Raw genomic sequence first — 24,510 nt, forward strand, 5'->3', positions numbered from 1 at the left:
GTCTGAGATGGGGTTGAGGTGTTTGCAAAGCATGGACTTCCTCTGAATGTCTCAGTCCCATTGACATGAGGGTGCTAATGGAAGTGACCCCACAAGCTTGTGAGGATTCGGTGAGATGGTAGGTGTGAAGTACAGGCATAGGTCATAAAGGTCAAGTACTGTTATTATTGAAGGGAGGGCCCTCCTTAGCAACCTTGCAGCTTCCATCATTGAAATGCATGTTTCAGCAAAACTATTAGAGGCCATAATTACCCTTTGCTTCACAGTGGAAACTCCAAGTGCTAGAGTAGCAAACATCACATTATGTTGTCTTACATAATTTCTGCTAATTAAATTTCTTTTCATAACTGTAGTGAAAGTTCTTTGCCCCTCCACCCCCATTCCCAATTGGGCTACATCCCAGGAGGAGTATGGGAACATACAGCTTGAAATATCCCATTAACAAATAAACTTGAGGAAGCAAGATTACAAAAGCATCGTGTCAGTGTGTGAGAAATCAGTGTCTCCTTCACTGCAGGAGGAAGTGTAAGTAGGCATAGTCTTTTTGGAGGACAATCTGGCATATATTCCAACTCTACAGTAAATACATCCTTTGTATTTCCATGTTTAAGCATCTATTCTGGGAAAATACAGGCATATACAGTGGGGCCTTGACTTAGGAGTTTAATTCGTTCAGAGACCGAGCTCGTTAAGGATCTCATTAACTCAAATTACTCTATCAACTCAATGCAATAAATCGGTGGAGAGACCGCTGGTATCTCAAAAAACTCATTAGTCGGGACACTCGTAAGTCAAGGCCCCACTGTATAAACAAAGAAGCATGTAGAAAGTATATGATGCATATAACAGCAAATTGTTTATGATACAGAAACCACCTAAATGTTCAACAATTAAAAATCTGGTTAAATAAATTATGAACCACTTATATAATAGAGTATTAGATAGTGGTTGTTTTTAAAAAGGGGGGAAAGATATTAACATGGAAATCTCTCTATGATACAATGTTAAGTGAATAAAGCAAAACAATATAACTTCATTTCTGCAGAAAAGGGACATATTTTTATATATATACATATGTGTGTATGTAAAAGCTTAGGAAAGCACTTAGAAAAGTATATAGTAAACACATGAAAAAAAAAGAACTTTTAAAGATTGTTAACTAAGTGATAGTAGCCATGTCTAAGTCACTTAAAGAGAGGGATTAAGGAGTCCCCCCTTGCCAAGAGTGCTGTGGAGGGTTCTCCTGCAAGTTTTTTGGGGCTGTCCACTTTGGCCCCACTCACTCACCAAGGCTGTGCTGCTCAGTAAGCCGGCATCGGGCCAGCCACCTTGGATTTGGATTTGGGCTTGCTCTTTGTTGTACTCTGTGCTGCTCTGGGCCATTGATCGCCACCCTGTACTGAGCTACTATGTCCTCTTCAGATACTCTGGTTCCTCCTTCAGACTGAGGGGTCCTGGGTGCTTGTATCCTTTGAGCTTGATTCTGAGATGCTGGGTGTGAGCTAACTACCTGGGGTGGCCAAGGGCTCGGCCCTCCTCTCGTGACTTGCTTAGTGTTTCTCTGCTTATCCAGGCCTCCCCATAAGTCAGCGGTTCTCAACCTGTGGGTCGCGACCCCTTTGGGGGTCGAACGACCCTTTCACAGGGGTCGCCTAAATACATCCTGCATATCAGATATTTACATGACGATTCATAACAGTAGCAACATTACAGTTATGAAGTAGCAACGAAAATAATTTCATGGTTGGGGGTCCCCACAACATGAGGAACTGTGTTAAAGGGTCGCGGCATTAGGAAGGTTGAGAACCACTGCTGTAGTGCTCATGAGGTGCTTGTCCCAGATCTGACCACCAAGGACGAAACAGGCTTTCTCTTCATTCCCATAGTCATTAGAGTTTTACCTCTACACCCGCTCCTCTGAAATTCTGTAATTGGGATAAGAAAGAGGGCGGGCTTCTTATTCAGGACCCTGTGCAACATTTTGTATTTATTTTTTTCCTGTAGTTCAGCTTATTGTAGCCCTCTCTCTAGGAGCCTCGCAGTGTAGGCTCAGAGACCACCAACCATCAAGAATGGGCTCTGTCTCTCAACTCCCAAGGGCCTTGCCAGCCTGTGATCTTTGAACACCCATCTGCTTGGATGAGTTACATAAGTGATGGGTGGGTAATGTCACCTACGTAGGGGTCTCAGCCCTGGGATGGCTCCAGAACACCACATATTTACCATCTCTCCCAGGAGCACATTGAATCCTCCTGGAACTGGACCTCCAGGAGACACCAGATGGGACAACACCTAGCTTCATAGTTAAGCGCTTACTCTGAAATTCTAAATTACACAGAGAAAATTTTTTTCTTTGGCCATGGTTCCCAAAGACACCAGGAAAACCTGTGCTGAACTGTGATGTAGCAATGAACAAAGGGCTAGAAGGTGTTCCTGAACTTTCCTATTTGGGATTTGCATATCCGAGAAAACATACCCTAATTAGAGAGAAACCAGTTATTAACTAGAACAGAGGAACTAGATCATGTCATCCTCTTCCTGCTCTACTGCCCCGCCCCACACTCCTTTCTGGTAACACGGAGGGTATAAATTGTGGCTGGGCTCTGTGTGTGCATTCACATCAAAAGCCAAAATGAAGACATGCACAGTCTTTGTTCTAGTGGCTTTCATCACCGTGGGGATGGAGATGGCCTGTGGTGACCCTCTGAGACCTCCTGTCCAAGGTGAGGGTGCTGAGGGGGGTCCTACCTGACAGCAGAGAAGGCTCAGAGCCCCGCTTCAGACCTGAGGATGGTTTGGCACAGAAGCAGGCCGTGTGCTCGCTGCAGAATGGAGATTTTGGATTGATCAGGTCCACATTCTTTGACTTTCAGGAATGATCACCCTGCACTCCCATCCTTCTTATCTGATCAGATTGGGTCTGATTAGAAGTTGGGGTTTTCTCTAGATATGCCTTGGATGTGGGACTCCAGCAGGAGTAACTCCGTAACCAACATGGGATATGTGTGAGGTGGGGAGATGGCTGTCTGTGATCAGAGATTTTTCTAATATCTTATAAGGTGGAAAGAGGAGGGTTATGACAGCGCAGGTTTCTTGTCTGCTGGGACTGTGCAGCCTTTGGAGCAGGGAGAACATTCTCCTAAGGGCCTGACTGTGAAAATGGGGACTCTAGAGTAAAAGTGGAGCTGCTGAGGCTGAGGGTTGGATCCAGGAACATGAAGGAAGGAATGGAAGAGGTGGGAGTCCTGCTAGTGGCGAGGCCATCCGACCTCGAACACCAGTTCTCACGCCTGTATAGTGACTGTTCCAGATTGCACAAAAACCATTGTATGTTTCAGAGCAACGAAGACCTGGAGTCTGCCCGAAGGTGCCCAAAGAAATCATTGGGCCTTGTTTTGATAGATGCACAGGAGATGCATCATGTCCCAAGCGAATGAAATGCTGCGTCCATGGATGTGGTCGTGTCTGCAAAACTGCTCTCCCTGCAGTGAGTATAAATCAATCAAGAGCTGTCCAGGGGTGCAATAACTTCCTAGTGGACTTTGCTAAGGCAGATGAGCGCTCACGTGTCCACTGCCTGCAGGAGTCTGGATAACCCAAGAGAAAGAGTCTGGAAATGAATGGCAGAAGGACACCTGGCTGCATTATCCAAGACCCTCTCCTCGAAGAGAAGCCCCATCCCTATCCCTGGGTGGCTCTTAGTTGAGACAAGTAACCATGATCCTAGGTTCTCAGGTCATTATCTCAGGGTTTCTCATCCTCCTTCTCCTTCCCCACCAAGGGGGCTTAACTCTTCCTGAAAATGAATGAATGTGGGAAGATGGGGAAAAGGAAAGGGAACACCAATTATTGAGTATCTTCTGTGTTTTGTCAGGCATTGTGCTGAAGCTGAGATAAAAAGATAAACACAACCAGATGAGGGAGACAGACTATGTAAATAATTACAACAGTGTAACCATGGCTTTGTACTAGCTTCTACTAAGGTCTGTGGGCGCGAAGGGAAAGTTATTGTCTTTGCCTAGGAGGTTGGATCAGTGTGTGTTGGGAAGGTTGTTGGAGAGTAGAGAACATTTAAGGAAGTGCTTAAAGGAGGCATAAAGTTTGCTGGAGGAAGGGAAGTTCAGATGGTGGGAGAAGTGTGGGTCCGTTGGAGATGGGAAAGTGACTGTGGTAGAAGTTGCAGCATTTCAGAGGCACACCATCTCAGCATCTTAGTAGAGGGCCATCTAAGCCAGGGTCCAAAGAAGAGTGAGATGCCGGTCAGTTTGGTAGACTGCTGGAGGTTTCTGAACAGAGGAAACGTCATGATCAAATTTGTATTTCAGAAGGGTGGCTTTGATGGCCAAGTGAAAGATGGACAAGGTGTTTATTAAGCGTGCCTGGAGACCAGCCCCAGAAGATTTCTCATGAATCTGATGCTTGGCTAACAAGACTCTTCTACAAACCATTCCTGGCTATTCTCTATCCCTGGACTTGCAGCTCTAGAAGATGAAGATCTAAAGTGGTGGAACGACCACTTCTAAAGAGCTTATGTCCAAAATAAACCTTTTCTGTGGCATTATTCAGGCTCTGTCATTCTTCCCATTTAGGCATTCTAGTGGACCCTCTGTGGATGGGCAGGACCATATGTGTGTCCTGCACTGAGCCCATGAATGCAAGGTACTCATGAAAGATCAGAGGCAAGATCCTTCCAGCTAGGTCCTTTCCTCCTTCCATGCCCATGTCTCTAGACAGGGAAAAGGGCATAATAATATTTTCTCAATCATTCTGTGAATAAAAATGACCTTCTAGCACTTAGCAAGCCCATTGGAGCAGGACTGGATGCCTAACCCCAGGAGAGCAACCCCAGCCCTTGGGATGTGGGACTTTGAGTGGCAAAGACTGGTAAGTGCCAGCTCCTGCCCTGGAGTGGCTAGGAGTTAGGGTACAGTTAGGACAGAGGCCCTGTGGGTGGAGTCTTTGATTCAGAGTTTTCCTGAGGCAGAGGATAAACCTAGGTCTCCCAGAGAAGCCTTGACAAAAACTATGGTCTGAGCTGACCGCTACAAGCTCCATCTCCCAGCGCTCTCTGTTCACTTTCCCACCTTGATTCCCCCCACTTAGCCTGCCGAGTTTGGCAGGCTCCCATATCAACTTGTCCCTGTCCATCACACTGCTGTTGCTTCTCCATAGCACATCTTATAACCCCAGTGGCCCATGGCCTCACCAGTCTGTACATTGGAATGAGCATATTAGCATCAGTATCTTCTTTTACTGGTTGGCCATCTACGTCCCAAACCCCAGCATGCTTTAGTCACTCTTGGTCATTTATGGGGGTTCATAGACACCTCTAACATGGTCTCAAACCATTTCACCTATTGTCTGCCATTCTGAATGCCAAAGATACTTGAGGATGGCATCCTACAACTTCCACTTACGTTTCTGCCCTGTAGATGTCCTGAATTCCCTAGAAAGTTGTTCGTGCTCTTTTGTGAGCTGCTCATTTTTTTTCTCGCCTGCATTCCAACCACCTTTATATTTTGGAGAAAACTCTTATTTCTCCTTATGGAAATTGACAAGGGCCAGACAGTCTCACCCTGCTTCCTAGCAGGTAGGGTTTGGAGTTAGGATGCTATGTTCTGATGATGTGGATTGATCGGGAGTGACACTTAAGACTTATGAATTGTCAACACCAATTCACAACGGCAGAGGTGCCAGGGACAGCATCCTCACCAGATTTGCCACGGGCTGGACTTGGCTATGTCCTCTTCTACCTGCTGTATTTAGGTTCTTGATATTTTTCCCAAGCCTGGTTCACCAGTCTTCCCTACTGTTTCTGTGAGCTGTATAATAATGTCTTTCCAGAATTCCTGCTCTCTCAAGTTGGACAGAATTGGCTTTTTTGTTTGCATCCAAGAACATTCACTTGTACAGAAATGGGTGTCAGGAGTGGACACGGGCCAAAAATACTCAGGGGGATGGCAGGAGTCTGGGTTTTATGAACTGGTCTAGTTAGAAGCCCCCTTGTTCACATGCCTATGCTCTCCTATTCACGTGGCCCACCCCCTTGAGACCTTGGATGGTCTCTGTTTTGGGGAGCCACCTCCATGGTTGGCAGAGCTACAAATGGAACCCTGGGTTGCTCACAGCCTGTGTTTCTTTACCCGTGACCTCTGGCTAAGCGCCCCTCACCCTGTGGCCATTTGCTCTAATGGGCTTCTCCTTTCCCCCGACCTCCCTCTCCCACCTTCAGTGGACAGGGGTCTGTCATTGCACCTGTGCCTCTGGGCGGCTGCTGGGTGCCTCCTCGTACAAGACCCTGATGCCACCCCACCTCTGTGGCAGCATCTCTCATTCCCTGGAGACCCCATTCAGTGCTCCCCTGCAGCTCCAAGGACCTGCTGAGCCCAGGTCCCAGCCTGTCACTAGTTCCCCAAGTCCTGCCTGCAGCCCCAGGATCCTCAAGGCAGTCTGAGAGGAGGATTAATCCCTTATACAGAGGGGTGCAGACACCAGGTGGGCACTCCCCTCGGCTCCCCTCTCTGGCCCCTCAGAAATGCCTTGAGCACCAAGTCTGTGCTGATGTCCAGCTCCTGGAGGGCTCGGCCTACGCACTGCAGCCACCAGAGAGGACCCATCTGCGGAGTGGCAGGTGGAATAGGCCTCCCAGGGCAGCTGGATGCCCACCTGGCCCCAAAGCCATTCTTCAGCCTCCCACTTACCTCTTCTGAAGGGTAACCAGGTGTGGCTTCCACCCAGCCCAGCTACCTGCCTTGGGAGGCAGCAGAGACTGTCACCCTCTGCTGGCCAATTCCTGTTACTGCAGAAGGTAAGAGTCATCCCTGTTGCCCACCAGGAAGCCAGCCCAGCACATCCTTCCCATTTCACAGGTCAGAACCAGGCCGTGGCGTTTCCCTCAGCGGGGATGGAGCAGAGCAGGATGGGGAATAAGGACAGTCTCTGCAGCTGATGTGTGTGGTCCCCATTTTCTCAAGCCCAGAAGGCTCCAGGGACCTCTGTGCATTTGTAACTGTAGCTATGTCGCTGTATTTCCCTTGTCCACCCGCCTCGTATCCTGAACACCGTAGGCTCAAGTGGGTCCACCTTCCTCTCCTCAGGTCCACACCTCCGGTCTACCCGGGTTCAACGGGCTCCCCTCAGGTTCAGTGCGCCTCTCGCCTCAATTCCCGCTGGGCCCACACCTACTCTCACTATTAAATTAAGATTTATTTCTGTTACTGAATTTAATGTTTTTTATTGACTATATTTTTATTGCTCTTTTGTTTTTCTTTATCATTTCCATTAGCTAGATTAAATTCTCATCTGCTGATTTGAAAGTCATACTTCTCTTTTTATTCTTCTAGAATTTACCCCTGTGGTTTTCAATGCATGTTAATATTCTCACCTATTCCAGAACAGGAAAATTACCTTAGTGTGACCTCATTTCTCTTTGGACATGCACTCTCCAACCCCATCCCACTTGGCAGCCAAGTAGATATGTCATATGGAATTTTAGTTCTTGATTTCTTGACTTCATGTTTGCACTTTAAAAAGTTGTTTATTTTGATAATAGCCGAATTTATCAGGTTATAAATCCACCCTTACTTCCTATGTATTTGTAACCTCCTCCTGGTCCCCTCCCCCTTTCCACTGGAATATTTCCCCCAAAAGTGTTTTCAAAAAAGGTCTTTTTAGCTTTGGATGCCTGAAGATATCTTTGTTTTGTCCTCACATTTAAATTATAGTTTACTTGGATATAGCATTCTAGGTTTAAATGTTTTCTTTGACACTTAGACTATTTATTCATTATCTTCCTGGCTAGAAATGCTGCTGAGAATTCTGAAATTAACCTGATTCCTTTATAAGTAGTCTTGTCTTTCTCTCTGAAACTTATAAAATTTGCTATATTAAAATTGTGGTTATATTTCTTTGTATGTGTTCATGTGTGACATTCATTCATTTATTCATTCATTCTATTGACACTTTATCAGCCTTCAAACTAGGATTTTTTTTCCTTGCAGCCCCATGGCCCCACTGGCTCAAGCATAGACTATAGGGACTTGGGACAAATCCAGGTTATAGTCCCCTAGTCCAGTGATGGCGAACCTATGACATGGGAACTCATTTTTTTGGTTGATTTTTCTTTGTTAAATGGCATTTAAATATCCTACATAATAAAAACCTAATATGCAAATCGAATGAACGGCAGAACAACCAGTCACTATGACATGCATTGACCACCAGGGGGCAGACACTTAACGCAGGAGCTGCCCCTAGCCCACAGGCCCAAACCGGTGGTGGCAGTTGGGGGTGGGGCTGGCAAGCAGACAGCACCAAGCCAGCCAAGGTGGTGGCCCTCCCCCCCCCCCCGCCCCCGCCCCAGATCGCCCTGCCGGTTGTCCCACAGGGAGGCAACCGGTGGTGGTGGGCAGTGGCCGGCAAGCAGGCGGTGCCATGCCAGCCAAGGTAGGTGCCAGCGGGGGTCCCCGATCACCCTGCCAGTCGCCCCGCAGATCGGCCCTGATCTCCAGCCAGGCCTAGGGACCATACCTATGCACGAATTTCATGCACCAAGCCTCTAGTATAAAATAAATATCAAAAATATAAATCTTTGTTTTACTGTGGTTGCAAATATCAAAAAATTTCTATATGTGACATGGCACCAAAGTTAAGTTAGGGTTTTTCAAAATGCTGACACGCCAAGCTCAAAAGGTTCGCCATCACTGATGTAGACTAATCCATTGCAAGGATACAATTCAGAGAATTTTTTAGTAAAAGTGTTCAGCAGGGCAACCATTGCCATATTTCAGTTTTAGATATTTCCATTACCCCTAAAAGTTCCTCTGCCCATTTACAGTTCACCCTGCTTCCACCTCCAGCTCTAGGCAACCACTGATTTGAATTTTCTCTTTATAAACTTGCTTTTTCTAAACATTTAAGCATGTACTCTTTGATTACTAAATAATATTCCATTTTATGCATATCATTGGCTGCTTTTTATTTACCAAGCATAGAAAAGATTCTAGTTGCATTATCTTAATGTGCTTATTCCTCTGAAACTATCCTACTAAATACATTGATATATTTTGTAGTTATTTGTATTACTTACAAATTTAATCTCTTTTTGGTTCTCTTGTATTCTTCTGGCAAACAAACCTTGCAGCACATCTGGGATACCCCAACTGCATAGGTAAATTATAGCAATATAGAGCATAGCCAGCAGATGGAGACAGAGAACACCAAATATTCAGACTCGGGTTTTTAACTATGCCTTTTCTCAGCCTCAGGAGCTGAGGCACCAGGATATCAAGTTTCATTCATTATAACATTGGCTCTCAAACCTGACTGTGCATTGCAATTACCTGTGCAACTTTAAAAAAATACAGATTCTGAGTTTAGTGGTCTGGGATGCAGTCTTGCCATTGAGACATCTAAAATCTGCACAAGTGCTTGTAATTACAGCGAAGTTTGAGACCCACTACTTTAGAACGGGGAACAGTGGGTCTTGAGTTGGAGAACTTGTGAAAAACAGAGACCCTAACTGTTGTAGTTTTCATCCTTTTGAGAATGTGTGCATGCTGAAATGGCCAGGCATTAAGCTTAAGATAGTTAAATATGTAATCAGGACTAAATCTGATACCGTCTCATGTTAGATTCTAATGCATCAGAGTAACTTTAGGCATCAACTATTTAAGAAAATTTTATAAGAGAAAAATTTCAATTAATAAAATGCTATTATCATTATTTTTATTATGATCCTTATTGTATCAACTCACCACACTGTATTACAACTGCCTGTTTACGTGGCTATCTCCCTACCAGACCGTGAGAGTTAGCATCGAGTCTTATTAACCTTCCTATCTCCCCCATCTAGCACTGGCCAGACATACAGCAGGCTCTCAACAAGTGTATGTTGAATTAATTGTGAAGGTATTAAATATCCCCATTTTATAGATGAGCAAAATGAGGCCTATAAGGAAATAATGACTTGTTCTAGGTGACACTGCTAGTCAAGGGCAGAGCAGGAATTGAATTCAGGTCTTGGACTCCTTTCTCCAGTGCTCTTCCCTCTATACTGCTGCTATCATCAGTCTGTCGAGGCCAGATATAGAAGTCAAAATACAAAGAGGAGTTCTTTTCCTGTTTGTTTGTTTGTTTGTTGTTGTTGTTGCTGTGTTTGACTCTGGTTTTCCCAACTATGGCTTTCCTGATAATTGAGGGCCTGAGGGGAAGATTTCACACAAGCCTTGCTCTCAGGTGGGATAACTGTGATATCAGAGCTGACAGCAGCCTTCAGGATCATCCAGTCCACCCCACCCCTTTACCTCAAGGCAGCGGTTCTCAACCTGTGGGTCGCGAACAATGAAAATACATCCTGCATATCAGATATTTACATTACGATTCATAACAGTAGCAAAATTACAGCCATGAAGTAGCAACAAAAATAAGTTTATGGTTGGGGGTCACCACAACATGAGGAACTGTATTAAAGGGCCACGGCATTAGGAAGGCTGAGAACCACTGCCTCAAGGGAGACCAAGAGTCCTACGGGGGAGTGAGTCAACCACAGTCACATGCTAACAGCAGAGTGGACTCCCTTTACAGTGCTCTTTTTATTCACAGGAGGTAAAGTGGCCTCAGCGTGGGCAGAGCAGCAGAGAGGAGCCAGTTACTCAGAGGGCAGATGCTCCATGGAAGCCTCCAGCACAAGCAGTCAACCCCTAAAGCCTCCAACAGGTACCCCAAGAAATATCGTGACTCATGCTGGGAGGGGAAGGAGAGGAAAGCTCAGCAGGCAGAGGACATGTAGTCTGGGCCCCGCCCAGAGGGACCTTTTATAGTTTATGCTCTTTGCCAACTGCTGACGTGCCGTGCTCTTTATAGCTTTTCTAAGAGGAGGGTATTACCTTCCCAAGCCTGGAGGTTCATAGCTACAGAAGGGACACAAGATGTTTCATCTCACTTGCGCCCTTTGAATGTGATTCATATGACTTATCTTTGGGTTATTGCACTTGCCTGGAGCTATAGCAGGATTGTCCCACCAGGTCCACTCTTTTCTGCCAACAATGCTGGCACCCAGGGCACAGCTAGAGAAGTGAAACTCTGAGATGGGGAAATACAATTCGATGTCACCGCGGTATGGAAGTGCGTGTGAAACTCACTGGTCCAGGTAGGGGTGGGGAGCAGGGCCTGCTGGCTGCTCCCAGGGTTCCTGTTGGGACTCGGGAGAGAATAGTGGGCAGTTGGTAGGACTACCCGGCCCTACATAGACCAGCAGCAAACTTTCACTCTTCATGCCTTCATTCATCATCCTTCGCACAAAACACAACAAATACCACCTACTCTGTGTCAGGCAACTACATGCTGAGAATAGTATACTGGCCCTGGCCTTGAGGAGCTCACAAATGACCTTTAGTTTTATCTGACTTTGAAAAATAAATCATGAGCTGCTGATTGTGCTTATTTCTGGGGTTCTGCAAAGAAGTGATTGCTGTTGTTTCCCTGGGCCAACTCCAGTGTGCGTGCCTGTGTGTGTGTGTGTGTGTGTGTGTGTAAGGACGCAGCCACTGCACAGCTCAGGTGCTACCTTCTCCAGGAAGCCTTCCCTAACCTGTCCTGCGTCCCGTCAAAGTGTGTTCTTTGGAACATCAATCCCATGAGATGTGTGAGAAAGGGTTTCATTGTCAAGTGAGTTTGGCAGATGCCGAATGTCACCTCCCCACCTTGGGGATTTCCGAATAACATTAGACTAAGCAAACAGAAAACTGTAGAAGAATCCCTTTAACTTTGATTAACACAGCCTTTTCCAAGCAACAGAATTCTTTTCGCAAGGAACACATACGAGCATCCGGTGGCGCGTGTTCTGTGTAACTCGCTGTGTAGGCTGTTGGAGAGGATTACATGAGATGCTAAACACATGACTCCCAGCACAGCTCCCAGCACGCGCGTCATGGACACCCAGCACATGAGTGCCTTTTGCACTTCTTCCCTAAAGTCAGCACTGTTTATTTAAGCCTTTCTTCGCTCGGCTACAAAAAAGCATTTTAGACTGTCGGGACAAGAAATTTTCCAGAAAACTACTGTTGATCCCTTTCCATGAAAGGAGGATCACATAAGGTGGAATTAAAGAAGTGTGTACTTTGGAAGCTGAAATGTGGCCCTGGCAAGCCTAGATAAGAGAACACTCGCTCTTGGATTACTGGGCAGTGACTGGTCACACCTGCACGAGCAGGAGGCAATGAAGTGGGGTGACTTGCCCAAGGTGGTGGAACAGCCCCACCTTGCACACACAAACCAGAGTGGGTCCCATCACTCGGGTTCAGATCTGAGCACCTCTTGGTCTGATCCTTTGGAAAAAATCTGGCAGTGATATCCCAAAAGCCTTAAAAATCTTTCCACCTAGGAATGCCATTCTGGAATTACAGTAAGGAAACTATGCAACGTGCAGACAAAGCCATGTGCATGAGGATCTTCATCACATTTTAAAGGACAAGACTGGGAGCGACCGACGTCTAACAGGGAATGGTTCAATCCACAATGGGGCTTCTCTCTTAAATACCTTACTGCTGTTTAAAATAAAGTTTATAAAGAGTTTGAGTGATATGGGGACATGCTTAGGCTGTAATGGTAAGGAAATAAAATGGGCTTAAGAATAAAAATACACATTATAATAATAGCTATGTTGGTGCGCTGAGGAAGAAAAATTTACCAATGTATTAGGAGTGGTTATTTCTTAGCAGAGAAGCAATGAATGATTTTTCTTTCTATTCTATGTATTTTTCTATATTTTCTCCTCTTGTCCTATATGTCTTTCTGTATTTCCAAGTTTTATACAATCATGATCAGGAAAAGGTAATCATTTGTTTTAAAAAGAAAAAGAAAAAGATTGGAAACCGAGTTACCAGTAGATCTAAATAGCGTTACAGGCACTATTGCGGTGCCCAGGGAAACCTCCCCTCTCTGAACAATGCCAGTTTGTGTTGGGGAATCCACCCACCAGTGCTTCCCAAACCCCAGGAACCATATGCCCTGTGTTGTCACATCTGTGTAGAACGTCCACTATTACTTAATATTTGTATAGAAACTAACTCAGTTTTTTAAACTTAAGTACATATATTTTAAGGTAACGTTTTAACTACTCTAAGTGGAAAAAAGTAATACCACTTTTCATCAATGGAAAGTAACCACAAAAAATAAATGCAGTAAAGCAAATCAATATTATCCAATTCTAGACAGGTGACGCTCCTGAGTTAAACCCTATTTTCTCTCTGTTTAATAAAAAGTGGGGGCTGGGAGACTGTTGTCAGGGAGGAAGGGACAGATTACCAAAGTTGTGAGATTAACAAATTCCAGCACAGCAAGACTCCTTAAATGAATCAGAAAGATTGAAAGGTAATTGAAAATTATTTTCTGATTAGACATTTTTAAAAATGATTTGCCTATGTAGCCCCCAAACTGCCTACCATACCACACACTGGGGGCGAGTGCCATGCAGTATGCCTAGCGCCTGTGGGTCTCCCACAGGCTGTGGTCACTTGCCCAGCTGGTTTCAAACTCAAGGACAGGTGTTTCATCGCCAGCATCTTTCCTTCCCTTGTACAATTCCACAGTCTCACCTTTGTTTCCATGCAGTATTCCTCATGCCTTTGTCATTTATTTGCAAAGCATGTTCCAGGGCTTGTAAAACCATAAACTTGCTGATGCTGCGCCAGTTCTGATCCAAAACAGGCCAGGCATGTTCCAAATGGCAAAAAAAAAAAGAGGCCACCGGTGCTGGGAAGTGGTGAAAGCCAGGTAAAGGCTTAGTGACCTTGAACTCGCTCTTTATACAGATGAAGAAACTGAGGCCTGCGAGGAGGGAGGGTTAGACCTAGAGGTCCCCCAATCCCAGCTCAATGCCACCTCTCTCTTACACTCCACCTGAAGTTTGCTCAGAATCAAAGTCACCGTTTGGCTTTTAGTGTGAGAGCTTTGCCCACTTTGGAACCAGAAAGTAAAATCAGAGACCAATGAAGAAGAGAAGGGGTCCTCCTGCAGGTGTTTCTCTTCAAGTCCGACCTCATTTTTCTCTTTCCTAATTGACACCTAGCTGGGGGCTTGCTTGGCTCAAGAAAGAATCACACACACACAAAAAATAAATCACAGATCTGTGAACTTCAGGAGAAGGGAGGGACTCATATGACTCATTCAACCAACGTCCAGGAGAGAATCTCCATCCACCACTGTGCCTGGCACTGCCGCCTCATTTAATCGAGGACAAGAAGTCCCAGAGAGGAAGTGTGACTCACTTAGGATGGCCCAGCTAGTAAGCAGCTGTGCTGGGACTTGGATACGAGTCTCTGGGTCCAAAGCCAGTGCTCATCTCAACAAAAAAAGTTTTAAAGATAAAATTCATTTTCAAACTTGGGCAAGCATCACTGGAACCGTAATTAAAATTCATTTATTTAATCCATTCATTCAACAAATACTGATCGAGTGGGATATGCCCATATATATTGACAAGAGATGCATGGTATGACCGCCTGGTAGCATTAAAGAGCTGCGTGAGGTCTGAGGCTTTGAATTTAAAATATTTTTTTATTGATTTCAGAGAGGAAGAGAGAGGGAGAGCGAGATAGAAACATCAATGATGAGAGAGAATCATTGATCGACTGCCTCCTGCACGCCCCCTACTGGGGATTGAGCCCGCAACCTGGGCATGTGCCCTTGACCGGAATCGAACCTGGGACCCTTCAATCCACAGGCTAGTGTTGAGGTTTTGAATTTAAAGTGTGAGCCATCAGCATGGTTGTGCGTTTTTCTCCAACTTTATGCAGCTACACAGGGTCAGGCACCAAGTAAGTGGAAAGTTAGATCTAACCCGGTTGCGGTTTTGCCAAAGGAATATGATGAAGTGAAGAGGGAGAGTTGAGAGTATGCAAGAAAGTGATCAAGATGAGGAATCATAGGATTTAAAATGAATTTTATTTTAAAACTTCACAAAATGAAAGTTAAAACCAGGCTGTGATGCCTGTTCAGGTTGAAATGATAATATTGTCATCTTGGTACCGAAGCTGTCTTAAGAGTGTTTGCCTGGGCTGGGTCAGCTTGTAGGCGCAGGAGGTTCTCCTCGATTTACATTGCTGTTGGAGCCAGTGCTCAACCTGAGGGCCTCAGGACTTTCCTTCCTCCGGAAGGAGCCTTTTGAGACAAATCTCAGGGTCAGTCCAAAGCTCAGGAGCTGCAACTCAACTTGTAAAGCCCTTTTATAGCATTACTTGCATAAGTAAATAGTTGGCTTCCTATTTCAGGAAGGGACGTATTTGTTCTCAAGGCTGCCTTGTGTCCTGGGCACCCACTGGGGTCCTGGAGAGCAGCCACTCCTCTCCTGACATCGTTTTGAAATAGCCAGGGCGATTTGGACTCTTCAACCACAAACTGCAAGAGTACACCGAATTCAGCTGAAATGTAAGCTGCACTGCTTCCCCTCTCAGTCTGGTCGTCTGTCCATCCCCTAACTTCTCATAGCACTTCCTGGGAATCTGGCCTCCTTGCCACTCATTGTAGGGGCCCATGCATGATACGCATTACTTGGTTTTCACTGATGTCAGCAGTGATAATGATTAAGTGCAAACACCCCACCCCATTCACATGTCTCCTTTTTTCCTGCAGATCCCCATGTGAGTGAAAGTGTGAATGCCTTCCAGAATTTCTCCCAGAACTTGTACCTAGAGTTCAGGTGAAGTGAAAGGGTAGAAAGTAAATTCTTTTTTGTTGTTGTTGTTGTTGTTAATCCTCACCCGAGGATATTTTTCCATTGATTTTTAGAGAGTGGAAGGGAGGAGAGAGACACACAGAGAGAAACATAGAGGTGAGACTCTCTCTCACCTCTGAGCCCTGACCAGGGCCGGGGATCAAGCCTGCAACTGAGATACGTGCCAGTGACTGGAATCAAACGCAGGGCCCTTCAGTCCGAGAGCCAACATTCTATCCACCGAGCCAAACTGGCCAGGAGGAAAGTAAGTCCTTTGGACACGAATCACACCACCACCCTTCCCGCACTTCAGATATCGACCTCTACCCTACTTAGATGCGGCAGTCCTTGGAAAAACCCAGAACAGAAACTTCCCTGCCAGGTGAAGGTATAAGAAAAGCAGAAGTATATGCATATATTAAAAATGTATCAAGATGTACACTTCAAATGTGTACTCTTTACTGTAGGTAAATTATAATCCAATAGAAATTTTTTAAATAAAGCAAATTCTAGATTATGTTCTAACCAGCATAGGATTTAGGGGTGGGAGCCAGCAAGAATGCATAGGTTACCCACGTTCAGATCCCAATGTTCTTGGTTGCCTTTGACAAGAGGACATCAAAATAGTGATGAGTGATTGCCTATTGTTGTTTCTGAAAGAGAACAATACAAGGTAAGGCACCCCACCCCCTACTCTTGCCCTCACATTCTCAATCCCTACAAGAGATTTAAACAAGAAAAACCCAGGAAATTCCAAGTGTGAATACCTCCCCAGATAAGACAGAAATGGAAGAAAACCAAACTTCTCAAAGTAAGCATTTTGATCTTCATGCAAACATGGAGTTAATCTCAGGACAGCTAAGCACAATTACACAGATGAATTCATTGTGTGAAATGGTCATTGAGCGTAGAGAATGTTAGTGCCAGTTCAGAGTCCAGGCTCTGCAGGGGTCATACCTGAATCTGCTGAGTTGAGCACATGGAAACCTCAGTGTGCATTCAGGCTTGACCATTGTTTTTTTCATTTATTTCAGAGTTTCTCACTGGAGTGGCTTCAGGAAATGCAAATCGAATGTCTGTAGTGGTATTTAAAGACATTCAGGGTTTCGATGTGTGTTACACTGAAAATATGAATAAATGTCTTTTGGGATGTATTTACATGTACTAATATTGTTATTAAGATAATGGTATAATTTTTATAATTCTTTGCCCTTCAAATCAGCTTCTATTTGTACAGAAAGAATACAAGCATTAGACTGGGGACCATGGCAACCAGGTTCTAGCTGCCATTCCATCTCAAATTCTCTGGGAGTCCTCAGTTACTTCCTTCTTTGACTCTGGGCCTCCACATTGTAAACTGAGGAGTTTGGACCACGTGGTCCAGCTCTCTAGTTCTGAGGCTGCAACTCAGTGGAGTTTGGAAACACCACTTCCCTTCCAGGATTTTATTGTAAGCAAATGGGAGGTGTTTTTACCATGTAAAATGCATAGGACTCTACAGTTGGTTTGGCCTACCAAACCCACAAACTTAGGGCCACAGTTGGAGAGAACTCAAGTCTTTGTTTGAAATAGCTGTCCCTGTTCCAACCGAGAGAAATATTTAAACTCATCAAGTATCATTGGCCGTGGTGAATGTGTGAAATGCAACACTATACAGAGAAATCTCTCTGTGTTTACAACCATACATATTTGCACTGAAAGAGTCCTAAGCAAAGATGCAGGCCCAGAGAGGTCAAGCAACTTTCCCAAGATTACACAGGCAGCAGGAGGGAATGGAGACCAACATGTAGGTCTCCTCACTCCCAGCCTGGTCAGAACTGCTGCATGTGCCAGAGTTAGAAAAGCTCACCTTTTGGACTTGTCTGTCCATATTTGCCTGTACCCTTCCCAGGAAATAGAAATGTTGAATTTTATATTTTAGAGTTGGATCTTATTGAAGTTTACTAGAGAAATGACAACTGATGAAACACGCACAGTCGCCTAATCTCTAGGACAGTTTCACAAAAGGAATGATGAAGGGTCTTTGTTCAAAGCTGCCCCTGCCTCTTCATCAGCAGCAGAGTAACCGGGAGGCAAGAGAAGGAAAGGGGGCTCCCAGACTCCCTAGGAACTGAGCAGAAGCAGCCTCAGCTGGATAGGTCTGTGTGGACTTCCTAAATTTGCACCAGAACAGGGTCCTGGTGTGCTGATGGAGCTTGGGCCTACGGAAAACAAGGTGGTATTGGAGTAAGAAAATGACAAAACAAATCTGAGTATGTCTCACAGTGTCCCCTGACCTTGCATCTTTGGGGAAGGTACTCCCATTGCTAGCATTCTCAAATGCCTGAGCCGCCATACACTTGTTACCCAAAGTCAGACCTTATATACAAAGTGCCACACTTCTGCTCAAATGCACTTGAATTCGGGGGTCATGTCTATACATGTCTCCTAGGGAGCGAGGGCAGGGTCTGGAGGCAAGGCAAGGAACTGTCAGCTGAAGCTAAGAGAAGTTAGCGTGGCATGGTGGAAATGGCGAGGAACCAGAAGAGCCAAGTTTCACTACCATCCAGCTGTATGACTTCAGGCAGGAAACCTATCTTCTCTGTTTCCTCACCTGTGAGAAGGGGAGAATCCCATCTCCTGAAAGCACTGTTGAAGGGATGAAAGGAGAAGACAGATCTATAGTTCCCTTTCTCTGTCCCTTTCCTTAGCAGGATCTACATGAGAGATGCTACCATGTACTGACCACCTACGAGATGCCAGGCACCTACTAGCTCATCATCACACTTGAAAGCGTTTTCACAAATGTCAGCTATGGAAAGATGTGGTACTCAAGGTAGGATGTCACGTTGACACTCAATTCTCACCCACCTCAAACCAACTGTTGCACTTGTTTGTGAAACAGTGATATGGCATGTGGCTCGCTTGTGTATTCTCCAGTATCTTCCACTGGAGATGGAAGAGCGTCCATCTTCCCTTTCTTCCATTCCCAGTCCCACTCTACTGCTAGTGTCATCTCTTGTAGTTGACGCTGACCTCTAAACCCTCTTAAGTAGGAAAGGCAGCTTCCCATATGTGAAAGAGGAGGGGCCACAGTGTCCTTGGCGAGACACTGTCTTCCAGCCCTACATGCCCCCTACTCCGCTTCCCCCAACACACAGTCATCTTCATACTGGACATTGTTGGCCCCCAACAAGGTTCCGATACAGAAGAAAGCACCTGTGAGGTATCAACTTGTCTCTGCCAGTCACTTGGAGGCCAAAAGTATCCCACTGTCAGCAGCTAAAAGCAAATCAGCCCCAAAAGCATCCCTGTGCCTCATCTGAACACAATCTCTGCTTTGAACCTTACGCCAAGTCTAGGGCTTACCAGCCAGAGGGTGTGTGAATTACCATATGAAAGAACTCTCTTGGATCACATTGAAAAGAATCCTCTTTTTAATTTAGATAAGAGAAAAACACCCAATTCTCCAGAAAATACATATAAATTCCTCTCTAAATGTCCAAACAGATTTATGCCCATAGAAGATGTAATGATCTCCTTATAGAATAAAGAAATTTCTCAGCTATGAGAAAGAGCCAAGAAACCCGGATTTTCTTCTGGGGACAGCAGCAGGGCCGCCACGGACGGTTGTCCAAGTTGTTCACTGCACAAGGGTGTTGGTTTATGGGGGCTGGAGGGGCTGGAAGGGAGTGGCTTAAATCCAGCCTGCACTCCACTAGCTGAGCCACATGCTCAGTGAGAGATTATGTCAGTTCAAAGGGAGGTGTACCTTTCAGTAATTCAGCAACGCCCCTGTGTCTGCTAGCAGGCAGCTCCCAGCCAGGAGAAATAGGTCTTTGCTTACAAACACATCATCTTCCAAAGGCTGGTGGCAAGAGCAGATAGCAGAAAGGCGGAAGTGAAGGCTGGGTCCTGGGGGGGTGTGAGGAGAAGCTGCTCTTGGAGACCATCTGGGTGTCGGGAGGGGCTTATGCCCCCAATGGCTCCCGGCTGGCTTCCAAGACTGCTCCGTTTGAGAAGAACCCAGTAAGGGCTCCTTGCTCTCCCTGCCCTTCACTATTCTCCATTAAGGCTCAGGTTGGCCTTCCCTGACCTCCCAGCCTTACCCTTCCCTGTTATGGGTTCTCAAAGCAGCTCTGCTTTTCCTTGATAGCTGTCATGTTGCACTTGCAAGAATATGTGCGTAGGTCATTTGATTCCCTTCCACCTCCCCTGCAGGACTGTAGGCTGTCTGAGGGGATACTAGATTGGGTTTTGCTCGTATGTCCCCAGCACAGCGTCTGGGCCACAAATCAGGAACTATGAATGGATGGAAATGGTGTAAATGAAAGGACATGGGTCTTGCACTTCTGCATCCCTTCCTGGGCCTGACAAAACACACTAGTGAAAATACAGCTTCCCAATTCACCCGAGGAGATTTGGGATTCGTATGTTTACAAGGTTTTCCGAGTGAGGCTAAACCACCCGTCAGGACTGCGAATCCGCACACACTGTTGCAATTGATATAGGAACCTTAGACACTAAACAGAGGGAGCCTGAGGTCCAACCTGAAGTCTCCTGGGAGGCCTTCTAGTGGAAATGACGCCTCAGCCAAGTCTCGATGGTAGTGTGATGTGAGGAAAGGAAAGAAGGGCATTCTGGGTCAAATGAACAAAAAACGAGAGACAGGACAACACATGGGGCACATTATGGAAAGGGCAGTGGGACTGAACCAAAATGACAACAATGAGCCCCTGGTAGTAACTCAAGCACAAGTCATCCACCATTCAACTGGGCTTCCAGAACTCTCTGGGGCAGGAAACCCACATTTCAGCAATCCACAGAGGAGTCCCTCTACACCCCCATTTGCAATGCAGGCCTCATTCCTATTTTGGTTTCCATTTACCTCTCTCTCTTTCTCTAATGAAACTGTGACCTCACGAATAGCCTTCTGAGCCCAGTGCCATCAGGGCAGTCTGCCGCTCCAGACACCCAGATGGTCTCCAAGACCCACCCACGACCCAGCCTTCACTTCTGCTTTTCTGCTCTCTGCTCTTGCCATGAGTCTTTGGGAGATGGATTTGCAAGCAGAGGGAAGACCTGTTCCTCCTTGCTGGGGGCGGCCTGCTCGCATACACAGGGCCTTGATAAATAGGCGTGATTTAAGAATTCCAAACTGTCCTGGATGGAAAGAAGAGGTGCTCACGCTGGCAAAATTGTAGGAGCAGCCACAGCCAGGGTGCCCAGCCATGCTCATCAACAAGGCAGGAATGGGTCGTTTTACTCCATTTAAAAGCAATCTCTCGGGAGCATAAAGATCAGGGCGCAGAGGGGCCTGCACGTTGTTTCACTTCATCTTTATTGAGCTCAGAATGGGAGGCGGGGGAAGGGGGCGGAGAATGGGTCTGAGGTTGGGAATGACAGAGCGGATGCATGTGGATGAGAGGGCAGATCCTCGAAGATCTGCCTTGGCTGGAGTGGGAACCGTCCACAAGCTGGTGAAGGAAAGACCGCTCACCCCCCACCCCAGCTCCTGTCCATCCTTCTCCACCTTTTATTGCCTCTGTTCCTGCTCCTCCCCTCTCCTCCCTTCCCCTCCTGCACTGCTGGCCAGGGGCTCCAGCTAGGTTGACAGGCCATCCTCCCTCTTAACTGGACTTTTTAAGCTGGGCTTTTCTCATGAGCCCGGCTATTGCCTGGACAGGTTTTCTAAGACCAGCAAATATGCCGCGGAGAGGACGGGAGAGTCCTCAGCACGGTTTCCCTCTCTTTGGACCAGGTGGCCTCTAGGAACCAACGTGGACCTGAAGTTCTCGGCCTCTGCACCCAGCTGCAGACCCAGGCGTCCTCTGAGCAGTGCCCCGTGCCACAGTTCAGTGCCACCCCACCGAAGCCTGCACTATCTTGTCTGCTGTCCAGTTACAAATTAATCTCTTGCCATCAGTGATTAACTTCTTCGAGCCACAGGAGCTGCTGAACCAAAACAGCCCCTTGGGGTGAGAGAGTCTGCAGGTCCGTGCGGTGTGTGGATCTGCCTGTGACCCTCGTCACTCTGGCCCCTGTGCTGTGTCAGCAGGGGAGCAGGGGAGCAGGGCCCGGGACAGGGTCCCGCTCTGGGCACTGCTGCTCCGGAATGCCTGCTGGGCTCCTCAAGGTGGAGACCCACACAGCAACGGCCTAGGCTTTGTTTCTTTAGTGTGATTGTCTGCAAGGAAGGTTTTTAAAGTGGGGTTGGGGTGGGTGTGTTCTCGGGAGGCCTGTGCCCCCTGGATACAACAGCCTGGGACTGATATGGAAGGAAGGGGAGCCAAACTTTGGGACTTGCCGGATGTTGAGGGGACTTAGGATCATCTCTTAGAGCACCTGTTGCAGGGGACGAGGCCTTGGAGATCGTCGATTCCAACTTCTTATTGACACCAAGAAAGGGGCCTGACTCACTACAGTCACACTTAGAGCCAACGGGGAGAGGAAGGGCCGATGTCAGGTTGTGTTGATATGTCAGGTAGAAGGCTCATTCCTCTGCCAACGCGGAGATAGGCAACACACAGCTCTCTTTGGAGAAAAGACCCAGGGAATCCTTCCATCCACCACGCCTGTCACCTGAGGTTCTTAAAAATAAAATTCCTGAGTTTTCTGAAAAAATCCTGGCAGATTTAGCCTCACTTCTTAGTTCTAGGGCTCCTCACGGCAATTTCAAAGCGATGTCTTTATTTACTTCTTTGGCCACCTCCCCGCGCCCCCCATCCCCCCAACCCATAGCCCCAGTCTACCCAGGAGGGAAGCATCAGACAAGCTCTGGCGGAGGGACACTGTAGAGAGCCTGACCAGCTCCTGAAAACGGCCAAGGTCATCAAAAACAAGGGGAGCCGGAGAAACCCGCTCAGCTCAGAGGAGCCTGCGGAGACCAATGACTGGGTGCAAGGAGTCCTGGGTGGGATCCTGGAACAGGAAAAGGCTATCATGGACCAACTAGTGAAATCTGAATAAAATGGACAGTCTAGCTTATAGTAATGTAACAATGCTGGTTCCTTAGTTGGAACAAATGTACCATACATAGTATGTACGATTTTAACAATAGGGGAAACCAGGTGATGGGTATATTGGGATCTGTACAATCTTTGCAACTTCTCTGTAAATCTAGAACTATTTTAAAATCAAGCATTTATTTAAAAATTTAAAAAATATTGCCTTTCAATTTCCTGAGACTAGAACCCTTTTATCAGATGTTTAATTACAGTGCCCATAACGTGCGAGGTGTGGAATAATAAGTATTGGGGGATAAGAAGGAGGGAGGAAGACACTGAGGCACAAAATACAAAAGTGAATATAATGATCCAGCAGCTGATAACTACATACACAAAATGTGGTATGTCCATTTAGTGGGATATTATCTATATATAAAACCCTAATATCAAATAAACCGAATGGCAGAAGAACCGAACAACCGGTCACTATGATGTGCACTGACCACTAGGGGGCATACACAGAACATGGTGGGCATTGGCAACAGGTGGCAGAGCGCAGAACATGGCAGGCATCGGCTGCGGTGGGATGGTGGAGCAGGTGAGTGGAGGCACCAGACCGAGGCGGGGCGCCGATCACTGTCAGCAGGTGCAAGTGGTGGCTTCTGGCCCCGATCACCCCTCAGGGCTTCTCCACATCCCCCTGCTCCTGAAGGGCAATAGGGGCTGGCAGCCACTGCTCGCATCCGCTGCTGGTGCTGGCCCCAATCGCTCTGCACCATCAGCGGGTGCAGGTGGGGCTAGCGCCATCAGAGTGTGGGAGTGGCGGTGGGAGCCGGGCTGCTGGCAGACAGGGGACTGGGGGCTGTGGCAGGAGGGGCTGGGTGGGAGCGTGGAGGGTGGGCCAAGACCCACCCCTGTGCCCACTGCAGCTTCACCACCCACAGTTCCTTTCAAGGTGCATGAATTCATGCACTGGGCCCCTAGGTGCCCATAAAAAGTAATGAGTCACTGATGCATGCTACAATGTGGGTGAATCTGGGGAATAATATGCTAAGTGAAAGAAGTCAGACACAAAAGGCCACATATTGCATGATTGCATTGATATGAAATGTCTGGAAAAGGCAAACCCACAAACAGAAAGCAGGTTAGTGATTGCCAGGGCCAGGGGGCCGGAGGGATGGTGAGTGCCGGCTGGTGGGTACAGGATTTCATTTGGGGGAGAGGAAAATGTTCTGCTATTGGATAATGGTGAGAGTTGCACAATCTTGTGAACAGACTAGGAACCACACACTTAACCACTTTTAAAGGGATTATGTAATAGACTAAAAACTAAAATGAAAATGTCAAAAAGTAAACACAACCTTCAAGCAGCTCACCATGTCTGGGGGAGAGTGTCAGTCCGGGTGACAGTGAGCCTCTCTCCTTGCCTGGAAGCTCCATGGGGTCAGGAGCCGTGACACTTTTGTTCACTCGTGTATCCTCAGCCCCTGGCACAGTCCTCAGTGAACGAAAGAATGAGTGTACTAAGTCCTGTGACAGCTGTGGGGTCACAGAGGAGAGGTAGAGGGGTTCAGAAAAATCTAGGGTGCTCAGAAAACCACAGGCTGTGAGGTGGACAATACTTACTGTACCACAGCACCCCAAAGATTTCCAAAGCCTCCCGAGTGGCCATCCGAGTCCCCAAGCAAAGCCCACCCAACGTGCCTCTGTCTAGCCCACTGCCGCTCCCTGCACCTGGGACCCCTTCCTCTTGAATACCCATAAACTCAGAGCTCTGCTCTGCCCAGGAGCCTGTAGTGTAGAGAAAGGGATGTGCTTACACATCGATTGGTTGCCTCCCGCATGCTCCCTGACCGGGGCCTGGGATTGAAC

The 24,510-nt window shown here is 46.7% G+C and overlaps 1 long non-coding RNA gene across 5 annotated transcripts; it reads left to right on the forward strand.

The window, feature by feature from the left end:
- The first annotated feature begins 2,570 nt into the window (after positions 1 to 2,570).
- On the forward strand, positions 2,571 to 21,467 carry LOC132218444 (uncharacterized). Of its 5 annotated transcripts, XR_009449196.1 has the most exons (8): positions 2,571 to 2,723; positions 3,339 to 3,487; positions 4,326 to 6,808; positions 10,603 to 10,716; positions 15,631 to 15,697; positions 15,787 to 16,100; positions 16,747 to 18,527; positions 21,453 to 21,467. It is a non-coding gene; the product is annotated as an uncharacterized LOC132218444 (long non-coding RNA). The 5 variants fall into 5 exon arrangements; XR_009449198.1 differs by lacking the exons at positions 15,631 to 15,697; positions 15,787 to 16,100; positions 16,747 to 18,527; positions 21,453 to 21,467 and adding an exon at positions 14,069 to 14,083; XR_009449195.1 differs by lacking the exons at positions 15,631 to 15,697; positions 15,787 to 16,100; positions 16,747 to 18,527; positions 21,453 to 21,467 and adding an exon at positions 12,383 to 12,397.
- The last annotated feature ends 3,043 nt before the right edge of the window (positions 21,468 to 24,510 follow it).

Source organism: Myotis daubentonii, chromosome 16 (assembly GCF_963259705.1).
Source record: "Myotis daubentonii chromosome 16, mMyoDau2.1, whole genome shotgun sequence".
Classification (NCBI taxonomy): Eukaryota; Metazoa; Chordata; class Mammalia; order Chiroptera; family Vespertilionidae; genus Myotis; species Myotis daubentonii.